This window comes from Ambystoma mexicanum, chromosome 3p, assembly GCF_040938575.1.
Source record: "Ambystoma mexicanum isolate Mex_15411 chromosome 3p, UKY_AmexF1_1, whole genome shotgun sequence".
Classification (NCBI taxonomy): Eukaryota; Metazoa; Chordata; class Amphibia; order Caudata; family Ambystomatidae; genus Ambystoma; species Ambystoma mexicanum.
In genome coordinates this window covers 739,334,704-739,344,322 of record NC_090925.1, presented here as the reverse complement: position 1 = coordinate 739,344,322, position 9,619 = coordinate 739,334,704, and the positions used below count along the sequence as shown (strand labels likewise).

At 52.9% G+C, this 9,619-nt stretch overlaps 1 protein-coding gene across 2 annotated transcripts in view; it reads right to left on the bottom strand.

Annotated features, from left to right (window-relative positions):
• Positions 1-9,619, bottom strand: part of SRCAP (Snf2 related CREBBP activator protein) — a 2,075,623-nt gene that overhangs the window by 6,897 nt on the left and 2,059,107 nt on the right. The gene's annotated exons all lie outside the window — the stretch shown is intronic.

Genomic DNA, 9,619 nt, shown 5'->3' with positions numbered 1-9,619 from the left:
GCCCAGGGAGCATGCGCTGCCCCGACTCCCGCCCTCCGGCGCCACACCCCAGTTCCCATTGACCCGTCGACAACAGATTTAACATTGCCTAATGACACCAGTATTAGGGGGGAGGTTGGTGGGACGTATGGAGGAAAGGGGACTATGATTATGTTAGTCACTACGGTGAGTAACTTATAATTACTCTTACGTCCCGTCCCCTTTCCTCATACTGTATGGGCGATTACAACTGATTGTAGCCCCAGGGTGTAGAGGAGACCCTCCTTAAGCAAATAGGTTCCTGAGAACCGCCTGTCCGAAAGCCGCATCAGATCTAGAGCCGGCATCCAAACAGTAGTACTTGCAGAAAGCCGAGGGAGAGGTCCAAATGGCCGGCCTGCTTATGACTTGCCAAGGGACATGGCACTGGAATGCGATAGCCGTTGCCTTGGCCCTGAATGCGTGGGCATGCACGTTGGCCTGAAGCGGCTTGTGTTGGCCCTCGTATGCTTCTTTGATGGCAGAGACCATCCAGCGGGATATGGAAGCCTTAGGGACCCGATAGCCTGGTCTTGAGCCTCTGAAAGTGACAAACAGGACGTCCGATTTGCAGAAGCACTTGGTCCTGATCAGGTAGAATTTCAGGGCATGCCACATCCAGGCAGTGCAGCACTCTCTGTGCTTCGTCCTTGGGATGGGGAAAAACGTAGGAAGAACTATTTCCTCATTCAAGTGGAAAGCAGACGGAACCTTGGGCAGAAATGCCGGGTGCGTCCGCAGGACTACCTTGTCTTTGTGAAAGGTTGTATATGGCTCAGAGGCGACGAGCGCCTGGATGAGCCGAGGTAAGGCAGACTAGCAAGGCCGTCTTGATGGTGACCAGCCTCATGTCCACGGACGCCATTGGCTCGAACGGTTTGTGCGCCAGTGCACCCAAGACTATGCTAAGGTCCCACACCGGGTGCGGTCTCTTTACAGGGGGAGGGGAAGGGGGTAGAGCCTAGCGAGACCCGTCAGATGTTTGACGATAGGGTTGGAGGAGAAAAGGCCCTCCTCCATGTTCTTGTAACCCCCAATTGCTGCAAGGTATGTGCAGCAGGTTTTCACCTGCACGCCTGAATGAGCGAGGGGCGCCAGAAAGGAGAGCACATCGTCCAAAGTGCACGCCAATGGGTCGATTCTCTTGGAGTCTGCCCAGTGGCAGAATCTGGTCCATTTGCTTTTGTACTAGGCCCTGGTAGCTTTGCTGCTGGCGCATTGTATGATCTCCAGATTGGCCTGTGAGAGGCTAAGGTGCCGAAGCGTTGCCTGCTCACGTACCACGCTGTGAGGCTAGTTTTCCTGGCGCAGGGTGGATGACTCTGCCCCCCTGCTGTGCCAGAAGATCTGCTGGGCCTGTCGGGAGGTGAATCGGGGGCACCTCCGAGAGGCTGAGTAGCTGCAAAAACCATGGCCTGGCCAGCCACCATGGAGCTAATAGAATGATGAGGAGTCGGCCAGACTCCTTAATCTTGCAAATTACCCTGTGGATCAGGGGAGTGGGCGGAAAGGCGTAGGCTTTCATGCCGGTCCACTGGAGGTGAAATGTGTCGCCCAGAGAGCCAGGGCCCTGACCCTGCCAAGATGCAAACTGGGGACACTTCTTGTTGTGCCAGGTGGCAAAGAGATCCATGTGGGGGTGACCCCACCTGTTGAAGATCTCCTGAATAACGAGGTTGTTTATCTGACACTCGTAATTGTCAGCTACCAGCCTGCTGAGCCTGTCCGCTTCCAGGTTGGATTCGCCCGGGAGGTGGACTGCTGTGAGGTAAAGGTCGTTTTCTGGGGCCCACTCCCACATGCTGATCGCCAGTCTGCACAGAGGAGGGGATCTGGTGCCTCCCTGCTCGTTGACGTAGTACATGCTGGTCGAGTTATCCACCTGGATGAGGACAACCTTGCCCCTGAGAAGTGGCAGGGATGCCCCGAGCGCCAGCCAGATGGCGTTCTGCTGTAGCCAATTGATGTGGTATTCCTGCTCCTGTCGAGTCCAGGTGCAGTGGACCGAGAGATCGTCGAGGGTGGCTCCCCAGCCCACGAGCGAGGAATCCGTAGTGATGCTGGCCTGCGGATTGGGCAGCCGGAAGGGCTCAGTTGCAGGTTGCAGTCTCTGGACCACCAAGTCAGGTCTGGGTGGAGAGATGGAGGAACGTCGATCTCGGATTGAGAGCCCCGCTCCTGGTTCCATGAGGCCGCAAAGTGCAGCTCAATCCTCCCCATCCTTAGTCTTGTGTGCGGCATGGCTAATAGGACCGCTGCCAGTACATCCAGGAGATGTTGGTACCACCATGCCGAGGTGACCACTCTGCTGAGGAAGTGGGCGGTGGCCCTCTTGATGGCCGAGATTTTGTCCTCCGACGGAAACCCCCTCTCCGAGCACGCGTCCCAGATGAGGCCCAAGAATGTCAGTCTGCGTGGGCTGCAGCTATGACTTCTTCAGATTGAGCGAGAAGCCCAGATTTTGCAGTGTGTTCATAAGGGCATGGGAAGAGTGGTGAACCGCTTCCAGAGATGTAGCCCTGACGAGCCAGTCGTCGAGGTATGGGTAGATGTGAAGGCCCTGCACTCTGAGGAGGGCAGCCACAGTATTCATGAGTCTGGTAAAGACCCTGGGAGCGGAGTTGAGGCCAAAAGGAAGAACCATGTATTGGAAATGGTAGCCCATGATCCTGAACCGTAGGAAAGAACGATGGGGCTGCCAAATCGGGACATGTAGGTACGCGTCCTTCAGATCCAGGGAGCACATCCAGTCTCCCTTGCACAACGTCTCCGTTATAAAAGCTGGCGTAACCATCTTGAATTTTTGAAGAGGTAAGGAGAGGTTGAGGGTGGAAAGGTCCAGCACAACTCTCAAGCCCGCCTGTTTCTTTTTTTGAATGGCAAAAATCCTGGAGTAAAAGCCCAAGCCTCCCAGTGAGGCTGGGACTTCCTCCACGGCCTGGCTCTGTACGAGCGATCGGATCTCCGCCATGAGATTGCTGTCCAAACCGGAGGGAGTGGAGGAGGGAGGAGAGGCTGGGATTGGTAGGTGGTACCCTGTGAATACTACGGAGAGGATCCAGGGGTCAGTGAAATTCTGGTGCCAGAAATGTGCAATGTCGAGCAAGCCTGCCCCCACACTAGAATCACTTGGACCCGAAGGGGCATGTCATGCCTTATTTCCCTCAGAGGCTGTTCCTGAGGAGGGGGGCAAGGGGGGGAGGGGGACTGGAAAAAGCACTTCACCACCCCCCATCCCCATTGTCCGAGCGCTGCTGTGACTGGGTGTACAATTTGGGCATGGTCTTTGTCAAGATGGATAAAGACTTGGCTGTTTGTGGCCTGTTTTTCTTTTTGTCCAGCTCCTCGCCCGTTGTGGAGTGGAAGAGGTCACCCCTTGCGAACGGAAGATCCAAGATGCGTTCCTGGACGTCCGGCTGTCCTCATGTCTGTGGCGATACAAATGGCACGGCCAGAGGTGTCAATATGGGCCACGGTGGACTCCATGAGGTCCTGTGCCACCAGCTTGGCCTCAGCCAGTCCCACCCTGAAACGGGACTGGCTCTGCATAGGGAGTTCCGGGAGGATCGGCAATTTCCAGCCATAACCTTTGGTTAGCGGCAGCCAGCATGGCATCAGTGTTGGCCTGAGGAAGATGCAAGGACGCGTTTGAATACAGCTTGTTCCCGTAAGCCTCCAAGATCTTCCCCTCCTTGCCTAGCAGCGTCGCAGAGGAGGCGGCTGAGGACGACTGAGGCTTGGAGTATAGTGATGCCGCAGCGATCACAGAGGAGTGGGGCTGAGGATGGGCCGATAAAAGTGTATCCCCCTCCATCTGCCTGTACTTGGCGTCCAGGCGTCGATTGACCGGCTAGACAGAGGGGGGCTTGAGCCAACCCTTTTTTGCCAGGGAGACTACATCGGTCTGCAGTGGAATTCCTTTTTTGGCAGAAGGCATCGCGTGAGGACTTCAGCAAGGATCCCCCCTCTGACGGTTGCTCGACCTCGGGTTGAGGCAGGCCCAGGTATTCCGCTAGCCATGCTAGACGTTCGTGGAAGGCCTTGGCTGACGAGGACGTGTCAGGATCCTCATCCGTGTCCTGTGGGCAACGGTGGAGGAGTAGCGGGAGCCTGCAGCTGGGGTACAGAGACCGAGCCGGAGGATGTGGAGGAGGCTGGTACGGAACCGCCGGCGGAATCGGCAGTGGGGCGGGAGGCAGAGGCTGCACTGGGGCCGCCGGCGGAGGAGCCTGAGGTGCTGGAAGCATTGGAGGGAGCACATCCCTGAGGATAAACCCCATTCGAGGGGACTTCATGAGCCCACGGAACCTCTCGAAGAAATGGTCTTCACAGGCCGGAGGAGTGGTAGGGGATATAGACAGGATAGCGTGAGGCTGCTGGATCCACTGCACAACCTGCCCATATGGACGCAGCGGGAACCTGCCCTGTGCAAAAGAAGGATAGGCTGGGGCCACGTACTTGATTGAGGCCAGTCCCACCTTGACACTTGTTCCTCGCCAAATTCCTGGAATGGCGTTGGACGGGTGCAGATGTCTGGCATGGCGGCCATTTTGTCGAGCTGCCTGCCACATGCCTGCGTCGTGTTGCTCGGCTCGCTGGGCTCAGCCTCCTCCAGGACTCTTGAGTGTGGATTGCGAGGCCTACCCTGCTCCTTGGGCCTAGGCCTAGTAGGTGTGACATCCTCGGCCTGGGGCCGGTAGAGCTGCGTTTAGGCACCCCTCTGACGTATTGCCGGTACTAGGGCGTGGCCCCTTGGACATGATGCAGGTACAAGGGTGAAGACCCGGTACAAGAGCCCTTTGGTCCCTCAACACTGTCACCGGGAGGATCCGAGGATCCCTCGGCCTGTAGGCTGGTAGCTTTTGCAGCCTCGGTGCACGTGCTGGTACGAGAACCCGAGCGGTCCCTCCCGTGCGGGTGAGTCCTTGGGAAGGAGTCTCCCTTGCAGGGTGCGATGGAAAATAAAGGCACGACCTTGGGCCTGGCTCAATGTTTCACCAAGTCCTTGAGGTCCTCTAGAGGCAAATTCTGGAAGAGCTCCCTCCACATGACTAGTCTGTTCTTCAGAGACCTCAATGACAGGCGTTGCACGCTGTACAAGCTTGCCAACCGTTGTCTAGGCCAAGGCAACGTAGGCAGAGGGCGTGGGGTCTGAAGTTTGGAAGAACCCGTCGCAGGATGGACACCTGCTGAACCCTGTGGAAGTCGAGACATGCGCCGGGGAGGAGCGTGACGCCCGAGGACCGAGTACCTGTATGATAAAAGACAAAAAAGACAGAAGCATAAGTATCTGCATGTGGAATTACATGGCCAAAGCCAAACCCAGGAGTGCTGGTGAATTCGGCCCGTTCCAGTCGACACAGGAGCTGGGGTGTGGCGCCGGAGGGCGGAGTCAAGGCCGCACATGCTCCCAGCGCCGTGCCCCCGTGCGCCTCTAAATTTAAATGGGAAGAAGGTTTTTTCTGGTGAAAAAGGTTCCGTCTCCCGTCCCTTGGAAGGGACGCCCATGCAGTATGGAGGAAAGGGGACGGGACGTAAGAGTAAAGTTACTTACCTGTAAAATTCTAGTTCTCAAGCCTAAGCATCCTCCATCGATTCATATGATTGGAGTCCCCTTGCTAGTCCTACCTCAAGCAAGACACAGGAACTGTTTTTTAAATGAATACATGGAAAATTGCTCAGAGGAAAATAAATTGTACTCCTCGAATCTATCTTTTCCAGCACTAGTCAAAAGTGTCTATTACAAAGCCCAGCTCCAAGACTGCAATACTCAATGTTTAGAGGTTAGAATAGCACCTCCAACACACCACCTATGCAGTCCAGGGGTTGGTTATTAAAGGATATAAAGCTGGGGTACAGTTCAATGAAGGCGCAGAGCTCTGGTGGCGAAGAATGCTGTCAAGATCTAAGCGTGCCAATTCAGGAAGGCGATTCAAAATGCAGACCTTCACTTTTGGTCTTTTCAGTGGTTGGAAGAAATGTTCTGGCTTTGTAGAAACCAAATGTATTGGACGTTGTCTATTTTGTGTGCTCTCAGGATCGGGTGCACTCACCTGTCTGGTCAACAGAGGTTGTGAGTACATTTTCCCTTTTTGCACCCACACACCAATCTACATTGAGTTCAATGGAGCCTGCAGCATATTGGTTATGGACTTTGACTTTTGTCTGATTTTGGGGCCAAGCACAGGTTGTTTAGCCTCACTCGCTTGCTTGCTTATGTCGTTTGGGCACACTGGATAGTTTCTATGGCTCCCAGTACAGAGAGAGAGAGCATCTCCCATTTTTTTTTACCTATGTATTAATGGTATCACAACCCACCTTAAGGAGTGCTGCATAGACACTGTATCCTTTTTTGTTTTAGGTACATTTTGTTGCACTTTTTGATGTGCACTAAAAGGACTGGTGGCAGTGAACCTATTTTTACAGTCACCAGTGTTTTGTTTTGGATCCCAATAATGCCCTTATCAGCACACTATATATTTAAAATGGCTACTCCTTGTGGTAGAAGACCAATTACTTTTGCCATAATGTTTTTTGGACAATTGTATGCCCTTTCAGGTCAGAAAATGCTTTATTTTGTCATGCATTTCTGCGTTTTCAGACATGGACGCCTGCTCAATGCTGTGTATTTCCAAACTGGCTGAAAATGTCTTGGGCTCTCTGGCCCCACTATATTCCACGAAAACCCATTTAGAAAAAAGACAAGACTATTATTTGTGCCCAGGGGTTAGTATCAACAATGTGTTTGTTTACTAAAAAATTCATCGGTACATTGCAGATGTTCAAAAGAAGTTTCTGAAGTTCTTGAATAGACATGAAAATCACATGACAACTAGTACATCAGACAGAGTTTAGTGTGACCTCATTCTACTGTTTTTTATTTTCTGCCGTTAACCATTTTCCTTTTAGGCCGTTCCCGTCAACAAGCATTTGTATTGCCACACAGTCGTCCTTCCACTCGGTTCTGGCTAAACGTTGCTTGCAAACCAAACCTTTGCAAGCAGCATTTAGCCAGAACCGAGTGGAAGGACGACTGTGCCGCAATATGGATCCTTGTCGACAGGAGGGGCCTAAAAGGAAAATAAACCAAGTGGGACTGTAAAAAAAATAGATAAATGCAAAGAACTTACATCAGGTGGTTAATGGAAGAATCCTGCAATGGTGATCTCTGTCTCACCTATCTTTTCTAACTGCTTTTCTATAGACTATCGTATCCCTCTCACTAAGTCTAGCAGGAAAAGGCTCAAAAGGGACATCCTGGTCTCCAACCAAGGCCTCCCTCGCGCCGATACCTATACCAGTGCGTCCTCCAGACAGACCCTTACCGACATACTCCGTTGTTCCCTCTCCAGGGGTATGAACCCCACATATGGTCTCTGTTATCTCTCCCCTTTCCTCTTCTCCCATTAAAAGTGGCACACGGTGGGAGACCTCCTGGCCCCCTTCCATTCCTCCAAGACCATCAGTAATGTCTAAATGGCACAGTCTTGGTCCAGGGCCCTCAGGCTATTCTCCTCCTCTTTGAAATACGCTTGCCCACCCTCATCAACTTCCTTTCTTCTCCTGCTAGCCCTTCCTAGCCCTCTCTGGCCCCTTTGCCGCCTCCTTCCTCTGCTGCTTCTCTGGCCACCCTGTTGCCTCCCTCCTCTGGCACTCTCTTCTGCCTCTCAAATTATCCTGTCATCTGTTCCTTCCTCTGGTACGTCCAAAACTTATGCAGGGTGTACCTCTAACCTGTACACAAATGTGGCAACCTGTTTCACATTGCTACTCTAAACTCTCATCTGTCAAACACTACTCTGACATGCGCGGTCTCCAGGAAGAGCTTGATTTGGATGTACTCGGTCTCACCGAGACTGGGTTCACGGCCAGCTCTGTCACGAGTTGAGTTTTGACACTCTCCCTCCTGATGGCTACAAGATCCTCTCCGAACACAGAACCAACCGTCCCGGTGGGGGTTTAGCCCTGATTTTCCCAAAGTGGATCCCTGCTTCTATCATTCCAATGCAGCACTACTCCCACTTTGAATGGCTGGTCTGCAGGCTCTCTCTCTCCTGGCCTCTCATTCTCACTTTGGCCACTATCTACAGTCTACCTGGCCAGGTCGCCCTTTTCCTCTCCTTGCCTCTACCTCTCAACTTCTCATCCTCCGAGATTTGAACATCCACCTGGATGCTACCAGCCCTTCTTCAGGATTCTTTCGCAATCTGCGATTCTCTCGCTCTCTCCATTCTTCCTCTGGCCTGTCTCAGTCTGCAGAGCACACCCTGAATGTTCTGGTCTCCTCAGACCTCCCATTCTCTAACCATCTCACCACTCCTAACTCTTGGAGTGAACACTTACTCCTTTGTTCCCACCTCTCTCTCTCTTCCCAGCAGGACTCCATCACTGCCACCTACATTTTCGGTCATCTGACCCATGAAGCGTGTGTCAGTTGAGGCTTTCAACGCTACTTTCTCTCCTCCTCCTACACCTTTGACTGACTCACACCCTGACACAGCACTCTCTAACCTTCATATCTCTAACAATGTGGATGTCCTTGCCCACTTCATGAGGATCTGCTTGAAGCCCAAATACAAGTGGTACAATTCTGACCTCGCCACCGTTCAACGCAAGTGTAAGGTGGCGGAGAGGAAGTGGAGGGCATCAGGCGCACCTCTTGACAAACTGGCCTGCCGCCTTCTCCAAAGGCAGTACAGACTCTGTCCTCTCTAAGAAGAGAGCCTACATCCAAGCCTGCATCTATGCGGCATCTAACAATTCAGCCAAACCTTTCAAAATCTACAAGGAGCTGGCCAATCCTGCTGCAGACTGTACCTCTGCTCTCCATCCCAGGCCCTCTGCAAGATCTTGGCCTCTCATTTCACTACTAAAACTGAGGACATCCTATCCACCCTCTCTTCCACTACCTCCTCCTCTACTACTCCTGGCCCGTCTGAGATGTATCTCCTCCTCCTCCTCTCCCCTGTTCACCCCCAACGATGTTCCTAGACTAGTCCGCTCTGTGAAAGTCTCGTCAAAGCAGGTTCTCCCCTGCTCATCCAGAACAATCCAGGACCACATTGACACCCTTGCTCGAGCCTTGGCCGATTTCTGCAATCACTCCTTTGCCACAGGAACTTTCCCCTCCCCCTTAAGCACTCTCTTGTGCAGCTCCTTCTAAAGAAGCCCTCGGCCAATCCTTCCTCTCCAGCTAACTATCGCCCGATCTCCATCACTCCTTTCCTGGGCAAACCCTTGGAGGCAACCAACAGATTGAGTATGTAGATTAAGCTGGGAGATGGCAAGCTTTTCCACGAGCACCAGTCTGGCTTCAGAGCGGTCAGAAGCACGGAAACCGCTCTCCTGAACACCAGTGAAGACTTGCTCTCCAATCTTCATTCTAATCTCCCTTCTGTCCTCATTCTCCTCTATCCTCTGCTTGTGACACAGTCAAACATGCCAGCCTGCTCAATCGCCTCTGCGACAACCTTGGTATTACTGATCAAGCTCTGGCATGGTTGACCTTTCTCACCAACCAACCCTCTCAGGTACTGGGGTGTCTCTCTCTCTCTTATAAGGAGTACATTCAACTCTCTTTCAGGCTCCCTTCAGCCACCCC